At 45.8% G+C, this 21965-nt stretch overlaps 2 long non-coding RNA genes across 3 annotated transcripts in view; one reads left to right on the top strand and one right to left on the bottom strand.

Moving 5' to 3' along the window:
- Window positions 1-6458, bottom strand: part of LOC123369294 — a 264984-nt gene extending 258526 nt beyond the window's left edge. For both annotated transcript variants that reach the window (XR_006578988.1, XR_006578987.1), the window contains exon 1: window positions 5572-6458. This is a non-coding gene — a long non-coding RNA (uncharacterized LOC123369294). The remainder of the gene's footprint in view (window positions 1-5571) is intronic.
- LOC123369296 overlaps window positions 496-21965 on the top strand; it is a 35750-nt gene continuing 14280 nt past the window's right edge. Inside the window, exon 1 of the long non-coding RNA XR_006578989.1 lies at window positions 496-621. This is a non-coding gene — a long non-coding RNA (uncharacterized LOC123369296). The remainder of the gene's footprint in view (window positions 622-21965) is intronic.

Below are 21965 nucleotides of genomic sequence, written 5' to 3'. Positions count from 1 at the left end.
ATTACTTCCGAAAGGAGCAGCCTGGCTCTGGAAAGCACTGCCTGGCAGTCACACCAGAGTCCCCAGGCGGAAGCAAATTGCTCGTACATTAGGCGGCCAAAGCAGGGGAGAGCGGGTGCGTTTCCGGGGCAGGTTTGCCGAGTCCGTGCCCCCTGCGCTGCTCTAAAGGGGAACGCACCGGGGTAAATGTAACAGGCTGCTTGGGCTCGGGCTGGGGGGGGTCCCGTGTCTCCGGCCTCCATCCCGCCGCGGAGCAGAACCAGGGTACGGGGAAGGAGAGCGGCGCGGCCAAGAGGTGCCTCCCGCTCGGTTGACTTGCGGCTCCGCTAATCGGCGGCTGCCGTGGCCCGTTGAGAGTCACCTCCCGGCCGAGGCCGCCTCGGCAACATCAGTATTCCGGAGCCATTGGCAGGCAGACTAGAGCGCAGGCTTGGAGCCGCCGCTGTCCTCAGCTGAACCCGGCTCGGCTGCCAGCAGCCGGCGCAGTGCGCGCAAGGCTGGGGCTGGGGCTCCGAGTGCCGGAGGCAGCTAACACCCCTTCTGTAGCGTTCTTAGAGAGCCCCCTGGCCACACACAGTTAGGCGGGGGCGCCTAGATACGCTCCGCAGACAGCCTGGCAAGGTAAGATTCAAAGGGAGGCAGCCACAGGTTGCCGCCAAGACAGAAACAAGGAGGAAGCTGCCGGCGGCAGCCTCAGGAGAGGAGGGAGCAGCGGCGTGGGGAGAGCGCTGTGCCCCGGGGGGGGGGTGGCTTTCCTTGCAGGGTGCCCAGCTGCCCCGGAGCGCTCGGCGGACCGACTTCCAGATGTTGCGGGCCTGCAACATCTGGAAGCCGGGAGGGTAGCGTCCAGCAGGGCTCGTTTGTCCTGGGCTGTAGCAGCAGAGAGACGGGTGTTAACGGCTGGCAGAGACTCCTTGGCAAGTCAGTTTAACCTCAGCTCCCCCCTTCTCCCCCCCGAGCCCTCTCCGCTCCGCAAAGTTGACTATTGCTCGCCAAAAACGGCCTGCTTCTATTGGAAGGTAGCGGATAGATACGGGGGGAGGGGCAGAGAGACACATCCTTAATATTTTGCATGCGGAGGGAAAATAAATAATTCATCTGAATAAAATAATAATGAATAATAATCCGGAAACCCTGTTTAAACCCTGCCCCCCCCTCCGCCCCTTTAAAACCAATAACCCTTTGTACAGTGTGCGTCAGCAAAGAGCCAGAGCCACTTGGGCAAAAGGTGTCTTGTTATCTAAGGAGCTTATCACCTAAAACCTGGAAGCAAATGAAAGGGCGGCAGCGAGGCGCGCCGCAAAATCAGTGCGCCCAGAGGTCCCGGCTAGTTAGCTGTCCTATCTCCTTACCGGGGCCACGGCTCTCTCCTCAGGTGATCATGTCCCTTCCCCTTTTAACTCAGGAAGCGCCCTGGTCACTATCCAACCCCACTCCCCGCCCCCGACCAAACATTTCTCGGGTGGACCGAACAGGGTCAGGATCCGGGGCCGGGGGCGCATTTCATCGCCTCCCCTTACTGATTTCGTTCGTTTCGCCTGCCACTGTTTTCCTGGCAGATGAAACAGGCGAGGTCCTACCGAGCCACTAAACGAAAGAAACACTCGAAATGCCCCCTGCTCCCCGGGGATCCTGCACTGAGCAGAGTCTAAACCTTCCAGGGCCAGAAATTAAACCCCTAGTCAAGTGCCCCCTTCTGCCCCAATGGAAACTTCCCCTCCGCCCCCTTAATGTCTTCCAAAAAATTGTTCTTCTCCATTGATTCCAGTGGGGCCGGGGGGGGGGGCGCAGAGGGCGCGGAGCCGCCCCAATTCGAACACCTCCAAATCGAATTAAACGCAGCAGGAGGCCAAAGTTCCCCTTGGGAACGTCTGGAACCGGGTTTCATCCGCTTTAGTGGGGGCGGGAGGGAAGGAAAGAAAAGAGCGCCTGTTCGAGCGTGTGACAATGAGCGTGGGGGTTGGGAAGACGGGGTCCTGAAAGCAAACCTATGGGGGGGATGACTCCTTGGGAGGCACAGCAAGCTTGAGGAAATCGGGGGGGGGCTTTACAATTATTCCTTAAATGAGGGCGGGGGGTGATCTCCTTGGCAGGAGTGAGACTTGGTAGGTCTTTACACGAGTGCTTGCGCGTTGATATTAGAACTAGCCAGGAGTGCTAGAGCAATTTGTACAGCGTGGGGGTGCTGAGAGCCATTGGACCGAACTGTAAACCCAGTGTAGACTAGAACTCACTTCAAGCCGGGGGTTCTGCAGCACCCTGCACCCCTAGTTCCAGCACCTATGTTGTCCTCGCTTCCCAGTCTATTGCAGCTGCATTGATTCCTTCTCTCCTTTCCCTGCTCTCGCTTTATTCCTGAGAGAGACACAACACAATCGTTTCATAGCTACCCGTCTATCAGCGGGGCCTTAATAGTCCTGCACACGCGCCCCCGCCCCCTGCAGGGAAAGGAAATGGCACGGTACGAAAGCGTTGGCTGATCGCGCCCTCCCGCTCTGGGATGCGCAGCCCCTGGTGAAACGAGCTTGTCCTCAGATGACACCGTCTGCGGCTCCTCCTCCTCCTCCTCCAGTCCCTTCCCTCCCCACGCCGCCTCTCTTCCTCTCGCCGCCCTAATTGGGCTCTTGCTAATATGATTAAAGCCCAGTTAAATGTTTCTTGATAAATCTTGTTAAGGGAGGATTTCTCCACGACACACACTCGGTTGCTGGTTAAAAGCCCCGGTTACAGACAGGCGATGTTGATCGGAGGGGGTGGGGGGAGCGGAGAGAGTTGGCATTTCACAGTTGCTTCTTTAACAGGGTTGGTTTTGGATCGGTTCCTGCGGCTTGTTCATCCTCAGGTCGGGCTGGCTGATAAGAACAGCCCTTGGCTTTATGTAACACGTTATTATTTGGTCACGATCCCAGATCAGAATGTTTCCTTCCTTGCTGGAACTGACCATTCGCAGGAGCCGCTGAGTTCCTGGGCTGTGTGGTGCCAATTCCCGCACAGGGTGTGCGCTTCGGATCAATTTAAGCTGTTTTTTTGGTTGTGCCCTTGTAAACGCTGATTGTTAATCATTTATGCGTAAGAATCAGAATACAACAACACGCCGCCTGCAAGGAGAAAACTTTTAGTGATTACGGGTTTAGATCCGCTTACAGTGTAAGGTGGAGGTCTATTTCGCTCCTTGTTGATTCTGCGGTTTGTTAATGTCATTTGTTATATACACACATTAGGGGATGGTACTTAACTCAGACGCTTTGCACGGTCCCCTCCCACTTCACCACTAGCAATTTCAGCAAAACTGATCTTAGGGGCGAGCAGGCTGATTTGTTTTTATTTCCCACTATAACTTTACCGGCGTCCGTTTTGACTCAGCAAATGTCAAAATTGGAAAATTGTGATCAAGTGGTGGTGGGGGTTTGTCTATACAGAAAATGGGGCTCTACCCAACCTTTCGATAAAGGATTTGCGTGAGCTGCGGGGGGGTGTTTTGGGTTTACTGACCTGTGTAACGGAATTGGGGGGTGGAGACGCTGCTTTGGCTTGCTAGCATCTGATTAATGCAAAGGGCTCAGTGGGTGATGGGCGGCCAATGAATTTTCGTCGATAATTTTTCCAGCGCCCCCCGCTATGCCTGCATATTCGAACTTCCATTATCCTGGCGAATTCCTTACACTTGGACTAAATGGGGACAGTTTGAAGGAGGAGCAGCCGGCTCACTTCCCCCTTAGGTGCAATGGGTTTGTGCTCATTGCACTGCCCAGGTCAATACATTGGTCACTTGTGGAGAACTGTTCCTGGAGGCTCTCGAGCGGGGCATAGGTCACAAGGATATTGAACACCTTGCTGGTTCCTGTTGAAAGCAGAAAGATCCCTTCAATCGAATGCTGCTTGTTCGTTGTATTTTAGTAGGGACTCATACAGATTTGCTTATTTTCCTCCCTTCTCTTCCCGGCCCCCAAAGTTGGGTAATGAATTCCAAAAAAAAAATCACAAAAAGAAAGAACAGAACAGGAGTACCTGTGGCACCTTAGTCTTTAACAAAGGTATTTGAGGATAAGCTTTTGTGGGCTACAACCCACTTCACTGGATGCATAGAATGGAACATATAGTGAGGAGATATATATACGCATATGGAGAACATGAAAAAGTGGGAGTTATCTTAGCAACTGTAAGAGGCTAATTAATTAAGAGAAAAACGTTTGTAGTGATACTCAAGATAGCCCATTACAGACAGTTTGACACAAGTACTCCAGTTCTTTTTGCGGATACAGACTAACCCAGCTGCTACTCTTTTAAATAATAAAAAAAACCATCACCACTTTTTCCCTTAATGAAATAAAAATAATTTAGACGTCTCCAGCATCTGAAGATTTCAAAGCACTTTACAGAGATGAATGCACTATGCCTCATAACATCTGAGCCGACCCCTGTCCTCACATACCCAGTGTACTTCCTTCTCCTTCCTGTGCCCGGATGACAGCACTTTACAGAGGCTGGTTTTTAATAAACGCTGAGATCAATAGACTATGGGAAAGGAGGACAGTGTGTGAAAAATCCCAGTTGGCCAGAAAGAAAGAAAGAAGGGGGGAGGGGAGAGGAGGAGGAGAAGAAAAACGAAAAATAAAGCTGAGTCCAGAAAGAACGACGCCTTTCCGCTGGCGGGAGGGAAGCACAAGCAGAGGTTTAAAACAGATTATTTTGGTCAGTCCAGATCTTCAGCCCCAAAGAGAAGTGGTGAAAGGAGTAGATCTGCGCTCTCTGTGCTGCTCGGGGGCTGGAAATGGGAAAACTAAGAGTCGAGGGAATATAGAGAGTCTAGGGAACAATAAAGGGAAAATAGCAAGGGTGAACTAGACAAGAGGGAAGGGTAGACACGTAGCATTCTGTCCCGTAGCTAAGGGGCTCCCCCGCCCCCGCCCCCCCCCCCGGGAATCTCTCCAAGTCTACGCGGCGGATTTGTTTGTTACACTTTAGCGCAGTTAGAGCGACCACAAACGAGCCATTGGAGACATTGGCGCTTATTCGCTGCTTGCAGACCAGGCTGGGAGAAGCATGAGGGTGAAATAGATTTTATTCTTTTGAACGTAACCAATAGCAAAAAAACCCGGCCGCCTGTGCGGGGAGAGGGCAAGAATGGCCATGGATGAAATGGCAGCTGCAGTGCGAGGGCAGAGCGCGAAGGTAGCCAGGGGCAGACTGGAATCCAGTCCGCTGCCTTTCGGTGATACCTGTCAGGCAAAGACAAGGGGCGGGTGCAGATAATGGATTTACAAACCGCGCCCCTGGCACTACGCGCCAAAGGAGGCACATCCTCAGGTGGTGTAAATCGGCCCAGAGCTACTGGTTCCAGGGGAGCTACACCGATTTACACCAGCGGAGGGGCTGCAAGCAGCAGCAGCCCTGGGGTGTGGCTGGCTGAACTCCCCTCCCCCTTCTGTCCCTTTCAGCGATGTCTCACCCAAGCCTGCCGGGATCTGCATTTCTCGTGCTATGAGCGGGAGCTCACAAGAAGCTCCAGCCATGACCCGCGTCCCCGTACTGCCCATAGGTTGTACGGATAGTTACAAATAAACAACGCACTCAGCTTGAGTTGGAACAGTCGGTTCTTTCGAAGAACGAGGTTTTCCTTAGCTGGATTTTATGATCTGCGTGTCACTGTAGCCTACAGCGTTTCTGGCATTTCGCACCACGTGCCTGGCGTGCAGAGAAAAGCCCAAGCTTCGCCTAGGGAGTTCCCAAAACGAGACATTTCTTCAAATAAAAATAAAGAACTAATCATAATAATTTGCACTTCCCTAGCATCCGAGGAGTTCATAGCGCTTTGCAAACAGCAACGCATTATGCCTCTTCACATCCTTGCTGGATAGCTATTAGCCCCGTTTTACCTGGGGCTAACTGGATTGTTCAAAAGTCTCACGGTTAGAGCTGGGGATAAATCATGCACTCCTCTCACTCATTCCTGAGTTTTAATCGCCGCCCACTGATCCCAACAATCTGAACGATCGTTTTCCGTGTTTTGTCCATGCAATTTAAAAAACAAACAAACACGCTCTGTCAGGCAACTGTTACCTTCGATGATAGTTCTTAGGTTTTAGACTGATTAAAAACACAAAGCTCCATTGGACCTTAATTCACGGTCCATACTGGTTTTAAAGAAATCTGAATGAAGTTTCCAAACTATTTCCTATTAACCCGACACACAAAAATACATCAATTGTTTTCTTTCTGGATGAATGGAGAGACCTGTCTGACATTCAATGTAGACAGAGAATACCAGACTCAAATCAACTGGCTTTTCTTACAAAAAGCTGTTCTTAGGATTAAGAAGGGAAAGTAAACAGCAGCTCTTAACTTTTAAGATCATTTTCGTTTTAGAAACAGTTTGTCACACAAATCTGAAACAGAAACTGTTTACATTTGAAGATCAAATAGAAGTTATCAAGTACAATTTACAAAGGGGGGGCAGAATACCTTGTTTGAATGTTTAGGAAAAGGATAGCTCTGTTTTCGTTTCAGGGCAGTAACTTTTAAATAATATTTAACAAAATAATTGACCTTGGTGTTTAAACTACAACTCCCTTCACGTCAATAAGCCCACTGGTTTAAAAAAAAAAGTTCAGTATCTGAACTCTAGCATTCATTCTTTTAATCTCATCACACCATTTATTGCTGTTGAGATTTTGTTTAATGAATTCATCAGTGAAAGAGAACTAAAGTTGAGAAAGAGCTCCATAACAACTTGTGTTTTAGAGCTCACTTATATTTTCCTTCCCCCTGAGAAACAGAAAATAAAAATATATGTGAAAATAACTTTTCAGATGGAAAGGAACAAGAAAAAGTTGTAGGGCAAATTATGGTCTGCCTGCCTCTTAAACATGCATTCCCACTCTTTAAATGCATGATAATTATTCAGTACAGGAAAGATTTTGTGGAATTTTTCTTCCAGATTCATTAGGGCTTCAGTCTGCTTTCTCTGTGTGAATAAAAAAGAAATTAACTCCAAAAGTGTATCATAGTGCGCTACTAAGACTGATTAATTTGCACCATATTCTGCTCTTTATTTGGCTCAGAGATCTCCACCTGCAGAAAGTGGTGCATAGCTACAGAGTCCTACTCACCCCAGTCAAAAATGTTCATTTTTGGCCCATTTCTGTCTTCACTGCACGCTCATCTCTTACATGGGAGTTCGGAGTGTACAGAATCAAGTGTGCTCCATTGCAAAATGACGCATTTTGCTAGCTGTACAGTTTTCATGCATGGAGGAACGTATGTAAACAATCTTACATACCACTTGATTCATGTCCTTTTACATGTGCTGAGGCACTACCTGGGTCCCTCTTGACGCATTTTTCTCTCCATCAAGATCCTCCTATCACATCAAGAATCTGATCCGTATCACTGTCAACAAAGCACACATCACTAACTGCAACATTCATCATCCAGTGATCAACAACATTTGAACTCTCAATCCAGCACACAAACAGCTATCTCAACAATCATTGGAGGCCCAGAAACTAAAGTACATGATGGTGTTTCTCAACTGGAGACATGACATTATCTTGCACTCCTGACAGGGTCACATTGATAACGGGATAATGAGAGTTCCATTCAATGTCATGAAGAGCATTGACATAGGTTAGTATCTGTTGTTTCAAATCACAGGCAAATGACAAGAACCACCTTTTAAAAAAAAAAAGACTCAACTACAAGGCAACGGAGAGCTTGATGTAACTTCACTTCCCAAGTAATCTGGTAAAGCGTGGGATAGCCATAACCTAAATCCACACTAATCCATATGGAACTGCAGTTTTCTGTGCCATGCAGCTGATACTCAAAAGCATGACACACACATTTGCTTTTCCCTTATAGCCTGTCACAGGCTATAGTGGTATGTCATAACATTTCAGACATACTGTGCTGTCATGCCTACATCATCTCCTGTCATTTTGATGGTGGCTTCATAAATATCCCCATTAGTTCTCAGTCTAACAGCAAGATTGTGCACAGCTGTAAATTGGGGGCAGTGCAGAGCCAAACTGCCTTGCATGCTCCACCTCCCAGACTCTTTCAGGGTGATTTACCCTGTGATTGTCCAAAGTCTTTAGGTGAGATGTGCAAGGAGTCCTCCAGAGATTTCCCTACATCCTCCCCCCCCCCAAACTCTCCCATCATTCCCCCCCCCCCGTGGTCAAACCAACCATGATGAAGAACATAACATGTTGATATATTCTTGGTATGTGAAGGTTCAAGTGTTGTATCTACATCTGAATAACCCAAAGCACAAACACAGCTACCTACTGAAGAAACTGTCTACACAACCTAAAGGCAGTTCCTGATCTTGTCGATCAAACTTGTCCCTTTTATTGAAATTAGAAAAGATGGATACTAGTGCACCTCTTGCAAAAAGGCTTACAAAGAAGGAAAGTTTCTCACTGTTACAACTGGTAAAAGTGAAGAGCTTGATTTGCCAGATGGATCAGCAAAGCCAATGCTGACAAACTACATGAAAAAGGCTGCAAAACACCAAGCCTCTGGACTGCATCCACATGCAGAATGCCTTATAAGCTAGTCACTGTCAAAGCCAATTTTAGAAGTACTTAATGAGGCTGTTAAGAATGCTGGAGACACAGTTTATGCGAACAAACGTGGCTGTCGCATCATACTTTCTATTTAAGCAAGAGATACCACACAATACAAATTGGAGACCAATGTTCACTTCATTGTCAGCGGTTAATCCTGAAGTTGGACACTGGTTCCAAACAAGACTGGCAAATGCTCACTATCTTTCTGCAAGAAACTTAACTGACTGTTTAGAAGCATGGGGTGTAACTCAGCAGTTGAAAAAGCGAAGAACTCTCTCACCACATTGAAAAAATGTGCATACATGGATGATGAATGCACTAACGCAAATAGGCATCAAGTATTAAGTCACTGTGAATGCTATCTTGATGTCAGTGGTAGGCCAGTAGATGCATTTCTAGATATTCAGGTTATAGAAGACATATTGCCTGCAACCCATATCTTAGAACAGTAAATGCTTGTAAATTGGACCTCAAACTGATGGCTGCTTGTGCACCTGTGGAGCTGCAAACTTCTCTGGAAGACATGGTGAAGTATAAGCAAGACAAAAAGTAATTCTTCCTCTCTACTCTGCACTGGAGTATTGTGTCCAGTTTTGGACACCACATTTCAGGAAAGATGTGGACAAATTGGAGAAAGTCCAGAGGAGAGCAACAAAAATTATTAAAGGTGTAGAAAACATGACCTATGAAGAAAGAAAGAATTGGGTTTGTTTAGTCTGGAGATGAGAAGACTGAGGGGGGACATGATGACAGTTTTCAAGTACATAAAAGTTTGTTACAAGGAGGAGGAGGGAGAAAATTTGTCCTATCCTCAAATGTTAACAAGAACAAAGAAGCAATTGCAGCAAGGATGGTTTAAGTTGGACATTAGAAAAAACTTCCTAACTGTCAGGGTAGTTAAGCACTAGAATAAATTGCCTATGGAGGTTGTAGAATCTCTGGCACTGGAGGTCTTTAAGAGCAGGTTAGACAAACACCTGTCAAGGATGGTCATAATACTTAGTCCTGCCTTGAGTGCAAGAGATTGGACTAGATTTCCCAGCATCCCTTCCAGTTCTATGATTCTATGATGTATTCAGCCAACACTAGTACAAGCTGCAGAATCTTCAAAAGATATTAAAAAGCCATACATTTAATGTTTTCATTATACTCTTTTTTCCAACAAGAGTCCAAAAATACTGAACATCCTGCAAAAAAAATACAAGATGCTCTGGGACTGAAGTTCAAATTAGTACAACCTGAGAAAACCTGCTGGCTTTCTCATGAGTGATCTTGGGGTGTTGTCTTCAAATTACTGCAACTGTTATTAGGTGGCCATCCAACATTTTGACAGATGAAAGGAGATGCGACAAAGTTGGTCCGTCACTAGTTCTTAGCAATTGTATGGGAAAAGAGCCCAATGTGCAAGTGGCAAACTTTTCCACAGTGGCTACAGGTCCACTCACCAGATGAAGGACAAAGCACATTCTGCTTCCTGGATCACTTGCGGGCCTCAGCCTGGGATCTCCGGTGGCTCTCCACAGTGACTGCACTAGTCTTAACCCGGCTTCTCCAAACTGAATGATTATGGGCAGGATTTTCCCAGTTGTCTATGGGAATGCTGAATTTCTTGAGGCCTTGCTTGACCTTGTCGCTCTATCGGAGCTTTGGCCTTCTTCTGTGGTTCTTAAGTTGACCATAGAGCTCAGCCTTTGGTAGATGATCTTGAGGCATGCGCTCCATGTGTCCTAGCCAGTGAAGCCAGCAAATGTCCAGCATAGTCTACTTAGACCATAGGCTAGTTCTCTCAAGGATCTTGTTACTTGTGATCCGTCGGTCCCAGGTAGGGTGACCAGATAGAAACTGTGAAAAAATGGGATAGAGGGTGGAGGGGTAATAGGCACCTATATAAGAAAAAGTCCCCCAAAACGGGACTGTCCCTATAAAAACAGGACATCAGGTCACCTTACTCCCAAGTAACACCAAGGATTTTTCTGAGACAGTGGAGGTGGAAACTGTTCAATCTCCACTCCTGATTGGAGTACATAGCCCAACTTTCACAAATGTAAAGGAGGGTACTAACGACACAAGCCTGATAAACAGACATCTTTGTGTTCAGAGTTAGCAACTTGTTATTCCATACATGAGGTAAGTTTCCCAAAGGTAACAGAAGCTTTGCCAAATCTAGCATCAAATTCCCTATCAAGGGTAAGTGAATTGGTAAGTCATTATCACGTAGCTTTTACAGATGCCGGTCTTATAAAATACCGACAGTTGAGTGGAGTGAGGCACTACCAGCAATGAGGCTGGAATGTGATCAGGACAGAATAGAGAATTTGAACACAAAGTGGAATGTCATACAACGAATGACTAAAGATTTGACTTCAACTTCTTTTTTTTAAATCATCATTAGTGGCTTGACCCGATCTTTGTGCTATGTTTCCTGGGATAAAAGAAGTAGGAATTCATCTCATGCTACTCCCAGTCACAACAGCTACAGCTGAGCAATCTTTTTCATCATTGAATAGAATTTTGTGTTCTGAAAGAAGTCGCCTTCCGCCTGATCATGTGAATGAACTAATGAGCATACCAACTGAAGGACTGGAAGTACCGAACACACAAGAAGCCACCAAAGATGAACGCACTGCACTCGAGAAGTTCATTAACAGAGTTGTGCAAAATTACAAGAAACCAAGAAGGATGTAGTGCTTCATAGAAGGCTTGAGTAGCCAACTTTAATTTGTGTGATTATTTTAAAACATGAGTTAAATCTAAAAATGGTTATGAAACATTTTTCAATTTTTATTATGGTGCCATACAGCCCACCTTCACCCTCACGATCTCACCCCTCGGCCCTCACCTCCCTGTAAATTTGAACACCCCCCTAATTTCAATTCCTGGGGGAAAATACTGGAGTCCTCCTTTCTCCCTCATTCTACCCCTTATCCCCATTCAGTGGCAGGGACAATTAAGGGGCTCTAAATCCTGTGACCCTCTAGTTGTCTTGTTTTAGCACCATGTTACCTGCTACCTTAAAAATCCCCCTGTAGATTCAGTTGAACACAGTATTTTTTACATCGTCTTCTACATTGTTCCCATGCACTGTTAAACACCACTAAATTTTATCCTGCGTCTCCGTGGTGGGTTAAGTGAGTCTTGTAAAGAGATTGTGTAAGCCTGTTTGTAAAGCTCTTTGGGATCCTTCTGAGAGTAAGGTGTTATGTAAATGCCTATAATTACTCATGTTTTCCTAGGTTTAAATGATCCCTTGCTAGACATATTTCCCTTGCCCTTTAAAAACATTTAACATAGTATCAAGCTAGTAATCATCCCAGGGAAGGTTGAACCCATGATGTGAACTCAATTTGTGTAGAGAAAATTAGGATCAAGACTGATATAGTTCTGTGGCACGTCAAGTCTGCTTGTGACTGGCATGTCCTTCACTTCACTGAGTGATGTGGTGTACACCAGAAAATAGACCAGTCAGCCTAACTTCGGTACCTCAGAAGCTACTAGAGCAATGTATAAAACGTTCAATTTGCAAATACCTGGAGGATGAAGGGGTGATCAATAGCAGCCAGCATGGATTTTTTAAGAACAAATCATGCCAAACCTGCTTCACTTCCTTCTTTGACATGGTAACTGGTTTGGTGGTTAGGGGGAATGTGGACATAATATACCTGGACTTTAGCAAGGCTTTTGACACAGTGCCATAGGCTTAGTTTGGCTGCTATATTTGGGGGAGTGAGGGAAGCACGGGTGCGCATGCTGAAGCCAGTTCCCTTGGTTCACTCCCCCTGCCTGCAGTGGTTCCTGGGCTGCCAGTGCTGGGTCAGACAGGTCAGCTTAACGAGGGGAGACCCAGCTGCCACTGTGGCAACCTGAGCACTGGCTGCTGCAGCGATGTGGCTGCTCTGGTGCCTCCCTGCGCTGCTGTGGCCACCTCCCTGCTGGGGCTGCTGCGGCCACCGCCAAGAAGACACCACATAATGGGCTCCTGCTTCCCCATCCCCCACAAACATTTGCATATCCCATTCTCTTCCCCATCCCATCCCCCTTCCCCTTCTCTTCCCCCTGCCATATCCCATCCCCCTTCCCCACTGTGTCTTCCTCCCTTCTCCCAGCCCCCCCTCCATCCCCCTTGCTCTGCCCCCTCCCATGGGCACTCACTGGAAACTGGTGGACACTATGACCCAGGAGGCGGCCTCCAGCTGCAGCAGTAGCAACCCAGAGCAGCTAATCCATCCCACTCCCTGTCTGGACCTGGCTGCCAGGAACAGGGGCCCAGCAAGTGTGCGGGGGCGGGGGGGACGGGCACAACATGGGAAGGACAGAGCCGCCCCCCCCTTCCCTTCCCCAGAAGGCCAATGAGCAGAGCAAGCCTTGCAGGGCAGTTCAGCACTCACAAAAAGTGGGGAGTGGCATGTGACCCCACATGCCACCTTCCACGCCTCACCTCTGTTGGGGGTGGGGGGGCAGTGCCCTCCCTGGACTCCCCAAATTACGCCCATGCACAGTCCTTTATGAAATTCTGATAAGCTGGGGCGGCTCTAGGAATTTCGCCGCCCCAAGCACGGCGGCACACCGCGGGGGGCGTTCTGGCAGTCGCCGGTCCCGCAGCTCCGGTGGACCTCCTGCAGACGTGCCTGTGGAGGGTCCGCTGGTCCCGCGGCTCCGATGGAGCATCCGCAGGAATGCCTGCGGGAGGTCCACCGGAGCTGCAGGACCAGTGGACCCTCCGCAGCAATGCCGGCGGGAGGTCCACCGGAGCCGCCTGCCACCCTCCCAGCGACAGGCAGAGCGCCCCCCGCGGCATGCCGCCCCAAGCGCGCGCTTGGCGCGCTGCGGTCTAGAGCCGGCCCTGCTGATAAGTAAGATGGAGAAATGTGGGCTTGGCCGAACTACCATTAAGCGGATACATAATTGGTTAAACCGCAAACGAGTAACTCTTAATGGAATGATGTCAGAGTGGAAGGAGGTCTTGAGTGGGGTTCCACAGGGATCTGTTTTGGGTCCAGTGTTATTTAAGATCTTTATTAATGACCTGGATGTAGGAATAGAGAGGATACTGATCAAATTTGCAGATGACACCAAGTTGGGGGAGTTGCAAACACTTTGGAGGATAGAGCTAAAATTCAAAGGGATCTTGATAAATTGGAGAACTGGGCTATGGCCAACAAAATGAAATTCAACAAAGACAAATGTAAAGTGCTGCACTTAGGGAAGAAAAACCAAATGCACAAATACAGAATGGGGGCTAACTAGCTTGGCAGCAGCACTGCTGAGAAGGCTCTGGGAGTTGTGGTGGATCACCACCTCATCAAGCAATGCGATGCTGTTACAAAAAAGCAGCAAATGCAATTTTAGATTGCATTAACAGAGGCATGTCATGGGAGGTGATAGTACCGCTCTACTAGGCCTCAGCTGGAGTACTGTGTCCAATTTTCTAGACATCCACCAATGTATAGAAAGGATGTAGATAAACTGGAAAGGATCCAGAAGCGAGTGACAAAGGTGATCAAAGGGTTGGAATGCAGGCCATATGAGCAAAGGCTGAAGGAACTGGGTATGTTTAGTTTGGAAGAAAGGAGATTTTGCGGGGAGGAACGTGATAGCGGTCTTCAAATATTTGAAAGGCCACCATGAAGACGATGGAGAAAAGCTGTTCTCTCTGGCCACAGAGGGCAGGACAAGAGTAATGGGTTCAAACTACAGCATAGCAGATGTAAATTAAATCTCAGGAAAAACTTCCTAACTATAAGAACAGTGGGACAATGGAACAGACTGCCTAGGGAGGGTGTGGAAGTGGCTTCACTGGAGGTTTAAAAAAAAAAAAAAAGAGGCTAAATAGCCACCTGTCTCGGATGGTTTAGACAACAAATCCTGCATCTTGGCAGAGGGTCAGAAGATGACCCGTGTGGTCCCTTCTAGCCCTATGGTTTTATGATTCTGTGAAAATGTGTCAACCCACTCTCCATCTCCTCAGCATTAATACTGTGGTAAATCAAAGCTAGTCACAGTAAACTAATATGAAAGTTTGACAGGCTCTGCCTAATCCATTCACACAGTCACAATTACACAAAAATTCAATGACATTTCTTACTCTAAGAGTCTGGGGTTGTTTCTTCGTAGCTGAGGTAGGCCCACTTCCACATCAGTGACTGGTTAGCTGCATCCATAGTTAAACCGTAGTCTGACTTTACAATAAGAGCCATTTGTAGCCCCTCGTGTAGCTCTCAGAAACCACCACCAAAAGGCCATCGTATGTACCCAAACCAGAGTGAATTGCATCAGGCAAGATTGTCACTTTATAAATTGCCTTGATCAGTGGGCTGGGGCATAGCTGCACTGTCCCAGGAGCAGAGTAGAGAGGAAATTCTGATTCTAAGAGTCACAATTATCTCCCCTTGCTCAAGGGAGAAAGTAATATGCTACAGGTCTGTACCACCAGTTGCAGATTATTCTTCTGGATCAGCATAGGTGGTGGGGAGGCAAGTAAAAGCTCCACTCATTCTGCCTATCTACACCCCTGATGGAGGCTGATCTCCCCCCCTGCTCTGATATGAAGTCCTCCACACAGGATAGCTGCATATCACAGCAATGCTATGATATGCAATCCACACAGGAGAGTTTTACCCAATGAGTCAGATTAGAGAGAGGAATCTGTGACACACATCACATATGTGGCACATGAGCATAGTTGCATCACATTTCCAGAGAAATGGATCTCCCACCCAGTGTGAGCATAGTATCTGATTGTATAGATGGTGTGTGTTCTCTGTCCCTTGTTATTCATTCATATGATTAGTCTGGTTCTGATTATTTTTTTCAGGCACCCTTACTCCCTTGCATGGGTGCATCGGCCAAACCACAGTCTTGCCCTTAAACTATGCAGCAGAGAGAAAAGAATAATCAGAAACAGACTTATCACATGAATAAATACCAAGGTACAGAGATCAGATACTGAACTCACTCTGGGTGGGAGATCCATATGTCTTAAAATGTGATGTAACTATGCTCATGTGCCCGATATGGGATGGGGGTCACAGATTCTCTTCACAGCCCAACTCACTGGGTAAAACTGTGCTTGCTCTGGGAAACCAAAGTTGTTGGAAAACATCATTTCTAAATATGAAATGGTAGTCTGGTCTGTGTTCGCATGGAGAAGTTAGGCTGCATGTGACTTGAAAAGAGCAACTGAGCTCCTGTCATTACTGGTTGCTTTCCTGGGATTTACAATCAGAATTGGCAGTGGTCTGGAAACACAGATATGCAGCATCGTTGCTATGGATTAGATGTGTCTCTCTGTGCACAGGCTTATTTCTTCTCCTGAAGGAGAATGAAAGAACATCAGACACTGGTTTGCTGGGTGAAGTGACAATATTAAAGTACAAATAAGCAAGAACACAATGACAAGTTAACCTAGAGAAAGAGAGGCACATAGTTGGATAATGATCTATACTTCTCAGTACCATTAAAGTACAAGCACCATGTCCACTATCCACTATCATGGAAGCTTCTCACTCACCTCCCAAGGGTAGCACCCCTGCCTAGGAAAGAGGAGTCTCAAGTCACTAATCAAAGACATAAGTAGTGCAGTAACTTGGGGTTAAGCAGAAAGGGAGGAGGTGCACAGTGCCAGACCCCGTTCCTTCCAAGACACAAGAATTTTCTGAAATGACTGAGGTTCAGTCCCCACAATGTGCTGATACTTGATCCAGCCACTTTGGCAGTACATATAACTGCCAGTCCTTCACTGAACATCATATTTTATACAACCTCATGGCTTTCACATCCCTGTGGTCCTGCAGCCCTACATCCAGTAATCTCAGTGGCTTTTTATGAGTTTGTCCGTTTGGTAGAGTAAACAATGGGCATATCCTCCAAAAAGAATCCACTTGTTTCTAATTGTGAGGGACAGATCTTTACTTCTCTTGGGCCCAATGATGAACAGATGCAAAAGGAGGAAATGAACTTTTAACTCCCAGTTTGAGTTAAGGTATTGCATCTGAACCAGAGCACTCCTTCTCTGAAACTGGTGGGTGGTTCCCAATTTTTCATGACTCTTCCTGCATCTGCCAGGTGCACATACTAGGAATTCTAAATCTACAACTGACCACCCCATCTCACCCCCAACTTTCCAGGCTTTGCATTATGGTAAGATTAAGTATGTGTTAAATCTGGGAAAAAAACATGACATGACAGATGTGAGCATGAAAGGAAGACAGAGGATTCCTTACTTCCCATCAGATGTCTGATTTAGAAGAGCCAAGGAGCTTGCACTCAGCTTCCCAGGTATTGCAACAAAATTTTGCAGCTCTACATGAATACTTGGCCTATATTCATCAGTCATTAGCAGAACTTGTGCAGTTGTAGAAACAGCAAATTCCTGCACCTACAGGCCCTCGTTCATTTCCAGTGTGGGTTTTAGTTTTATTGGCTGCTAGCCTACCTGATAAGAGAAGAGCAAAATCATCCTCTAGTCTTTGTATCTCAGCTGCCTGCTCTCTGATTCTCATAATAGAAATGTGCAAAGAAATAGACTGATCTCACACATTTTTAGCCACATATTTACCCTAAACTAAGTGGATTATAATATTTGCTTACTGTATCCATTGCCATGCTGGCATATACTCAGAACTAGCTCCTTGGAACACTACTGAACATTTTGAAATAACTTTGTTTATAATGAAGTGATTGCCAATGATTGCACATTATACACTTGTATTGTCCAAGATGTGCTGGTATTTGAGGGCACATCTGCACTGCAAATAGAAAGCCTGCGGCAGTGAGGCTGAGGGCCTAGTTCAAAAGATTTGGGCTTGTGGGGCTCATGCTATAAGGCTAAAAATAGCAGTGAGGATGTTCTCGCTTGGACTGGAGCCCCAGCTCTGAGACCCACCTCCCTCACCGGGTTGAAGAGCCTGAGGAGAACTGTTTACAGAGCTACTGTTAGCCCCATAGCATGAGCCCAAGTCAGTTGACCTGGGCTCTCCGAATTGCTGGAGCTGGTGGGGAAGGGGTTGCAGTATGGACATACCCTTTTTCACCTGCATTTTGGAACGCTACATCATCATTCTGGGGAAACACCAATGTGTCTCCAAGGATGGTGCAGGTGTGGTGCCCATTTACCTTGGTCTTTCACAGGGATATGTGGAGATCTTCCAAATGCTGTCAGGCACTGCACCGAGGCTAGAGTTAGTGCCGACATCTTCAGAGGAACGCTTTCTGCCAGAAAATGCAGTTTCATCTCAATCAAAACTTTTCATGGGAATGTGTGGATTTTAACAATTTTCAAGGGAACAAAGTCAAAATGATTCACTGCAACTTTCTCATTCAGTTTTGATAAGGTCAAAATGTTTCATTTTGACTTGTATACTAGTTTATTATATTTGTATGCTGCATTAAATACATATTATATTACAACATTTCATTATTATCAAAACAAAACAATTGGGCATTATCAAAACAGAACATTCTGATCATTCTTAAGCTTAATTTTTCAAAATTTGTATTTTCTGGGAAGTTGAGAAACTTCAGCATTTTGTTCTGATTTGGAATGAAAACATTTCAAAAAGGTCAGAATTTCCCATAGAACATAATTCCATTTTCCATCCTTCTCAGATTGAGACTATTGCTCAGACTTGCTTCTGTACAAAGGGATGAAAAGGAAGGACTCAATCATACCATTGTAAGCTCTCCAAGTGCATTCTCACCATGGGTCCACATATTGGCCTCTATTGTGGTAGTTTTTGTTCTGTGCTGGAGGTGTAAAAACATACGTGTATATGCGATCCTTTGTAGCTGCTCTGCCAAACAAAACACGGGAGTGAGCTCTGAATGAAGGAACTGAGCGTAGCATGGGATGGCGAATTATTCACCGAGCTAGAGTAACATAAGAACATAAGAAAGACCGTACCGGGTCAGACCAAAGGTCCATCTAGCCCAGTATCTGTCTACCGACAGTGGCCAATGCCAGGTGCCCCTGAGGGAGTGAACCTAACAGGCAATGATCAAGTGATCTCTCTCCTGCCATCCATCTCCATCCTCTGACGAACAGAGGCTAGGGACACCATTCTTACCCATCCTGGCTAATAGCCATTTATGGACTTAGCCACCATGAATTTATCCAGTCCCCTTTTAAACATTGTTATAGTCCTAGCCTTCACAACCTCCTCAGGTAAGGAGTTCCACAAGTTGACTGTGCGCTGCGTGAAGAAGAACTTCCTTTTATTTGTTTTAAACCTGCTGCCTATTAATTTCATTTGGTGACCCCTAGTTCTTGTATTATGGGAATAAGTAAATAACTTTTCCTTATCCACTTTCTCAACATCACTCATGATTTTATATACCTCTATCATGTCCCCCCTTAGTCTTCTCTTTTCCAAACTGAAGAGTCCTAGCCTCTTTAATCTTTCCTCATATGGGACCCTCTCTAAACCCCTAATCATTTTAGTTGCTCTTTTCTGAACCTTTTCTAGTGCTAGAATATCTTTTTTGAGGTGAGGAAACCACATCTGTACACAGTATTCGAGATGTGGGCGTACCATGGATTTATATAAGGGCAATAATATATTCTCAGTCTTATTCTCTATCCCCTTTTTAATGATTCCTAACATCCTGTTTGCTTTTTTGACCGCCTCTGCACACTGTGTGGACACCTTTAGAGAACTATCCACGATAACTCCAAGATCTTTTTCCTGACTCGTTGTAGCTAAATTAGCCCCCATCATGTTGTATGTATAGTTGGGGTTATTTTTTCCAATGTGCATTACTTTACATTTATCCACATTAAATTTCATTTGCCATTTTGTTGCCCAATCACTTAGTTTTGTGAGATCTTTTTGAAGTTCTTCACAATCTGCTTTGGTCTTAACTATCTTGAGCAGTTTAGTATCATCTGCAAACTTTGCCACCTCACTGTTTACCCCTTTCTCCAGATCATTTATGAATAAATTGAATAGGATTGGTCCTAGGACTGACCCTTGGGGAACACCACTAGTTACCCCTCTCCATTCTGAGAATTTACCATTAATTCCTACCCTTTGTTCCCTGTCCTTTAACCAGTTCTCAATCCATGAAAGGACCTTTCCTTTTATCCCATGACAGCTTAATTTACGTAAGAGCCTTTGGTGAGGGACCTTGTCAAAGGCTTTCTGGAAATCTAAGTACACTATGTCCACCGGATCCCCCTTGTCCACGTGTTTGTTGACCCCTTCAAAGAACTCTAATAGATTAGTAAGACACGATTTCCCTTTACAGAAACCATGTTGACTATTGCTCAAGAGTTTATGTTTTTCTATGTGTCTGACAATTTTATTCTTTACTATTGTTTCAACTAATTTGCCCGGTACCGACGTTAGACTTACCGGTCTGTAATTGCCGGGATCACCCCTAGAGCCCTTTTTAAATATTGGCGTTGCATTAGCTAACTTCCAGTCATTGGGTACCGAAGCCGATTTAAAGGACAGGTAACAAACCTTAGTTAATAGTTCCGCAACTTCACATTTGAGTTCTTTCAGAACTCTTGGGTGAATGCCATCTGGTCCCGGTGACTTGTTAATGTTGAGTTTATCAATTAATTCCAAAACCTCCTCTAGTGACACTTCAATCTGTGACAGTTCCTCAGATTTGTCACCTACAAAAGCCAGCTCAGGTTTGGGAATCTCCCTAACATCCTCAGCCGTGAAGACTGAAGCAAAGAATCCATTTAGTTTCTCCGCAATGACTTTATCATCTTTAAGCGCTCCTTTTGAATTTTGATCATCAAGGGGCCCCACTGGTTGTTTAGCAGGCTTCCTGCTTCTGATGTACTTAAAAAACATTTTGTTGTTACCTTTGGAGTTTTTGGCTAGCCGTTCTTCAAACTCCTCTTTGGCTTTTCTTATTACACTCTTGCACTTAAGTTGGCAGTGTTTGTGCTCCTTTCTATTTGCCTCACTAGGATTTGACTTCCACTTTTTAAAGGAAGTCTTTTTATCTCTCACTGCTTCTTTTACATGGTTGTTAAGCCACGGTGGCTCTTTTTTAGTTCTTTTACTGTTTTTCTTAATTTGGGGTATACATTGAAGTTGGGCCTCTATTGTGGTGTCTTTAAAAAGGGCCCACGCAACTTGCAGGGATTTCACTTTAGTCACTGTACCTTTTAACTTTTGTCTAACTAACCCCCTCATTTTTGTATAGTTCCCCCTTTTGAAATTAAAGGCCACAGTGTTGGGCAGTTGAGATGTTCTTCCCACCACAGGGATGTTGAATGCTATTGTATTATGGTCACTATTTCCAAGCGGTCCTGCTATAGTTACCTCTTGGACCAGCTCCTGCACTCCACTCAGGATTAAATCTAGAGTCGCCTCTCCCCTTGTGGGTTCCCGTACCAGCTGCTCCATGAAGCAGTCATTTAAAGTATCGAGAAATTTTATCTCTGCATTTCGTCCTGAAGTGAAATGTTCCCAGTCAATATGGGGATAATTGAAATCCCCCACTATTATTGGGTTCTTAATTTTGATAGCCTCTCTAATTTCCCTTAGCATTTCATCATCACTATTACTGTCCTGGTCAGGTGGTCGATAATAGATCCCTACTGTTATATTTTTACTAGAGCATGAAATTTCTATCCATAGAGACTCTATGGAACCTGTGGATTCGCTTAAGATTTTTACTTCATTTGAATCTACACTTTCTTTAATATAGTGCCACTCCTCCCCCTGCACGGCCTGTTCTGTCCTTCCGATATATTTTGTACCCCGGAATGATTGTGTCCCATTGATTGCTCTCAGTCCACCAGGTTTCTGTGATGCCTATTATATCTATATCCTCCTTTATCACAAGGCACTCTAGTTCACCCATCTTATTATTTAGACTTCTGGCATTTGTGTACAAGCACTTTAAAAACTTGTTCCTGTTTATTAGCCTGCCTTTTTCTGATGTGCCAGATTCTTTTTTATGTGACTGTTTATCATCTGATCCGGCCCTTACATTATACTTCTCATTCCTCTGCTCCTGACTATAACCTGGAGATTCTCTATCATCAGACTCTCCCCTAAGAGAAGTCTGTGTCCGATCCACACGCTCCTCTGCAGCAGTCGGCTTTCCCCCATCTCCTAGTTTAAAAACTGCTCTACAACCTTTTTAATGTTTAGCGCCAGCAGTCTGGTTCCACTTTGGTTTAGGTGGAGCCCATCTCTCTTGTATAGGCTCCTCCCATCCCAGAAGTTTCCCCAGTTCCTAATGAACGTGAACCCCTCCTCTCTACACCATCGTCTCATCCATGCATTGAGACTCTGAAGCTCTGCCTGCCTACCAGGCCCTGCGCGTGGAACTGGGAGCATTTCTGAAAATGCCACCATAGAGGTCCTGGATTTCAGTCTCTTCCCTAGCAGCCTAAATTTGGCTTCCAGGACATCTTTCCTACCC

This window comes from Mauremys mutica, chromosome 4, assembly GCF_020497125.1.
Source record: "Mauremys mutica isolate MM-2020 ecotype Southern chromosome 4, ASM2049712v1, whole genome shotgun sequence".
Taxonomy (NCBI): Eukaryota; Metazoa; Chordata; order Testudines; family Geoemydidae; genus Mauremys; species Mauremys mutica.
Note: the sequence above shows the minus strand (reverse complement) of the source record. Positions and strands in the feature narration are given on the sequence as shown.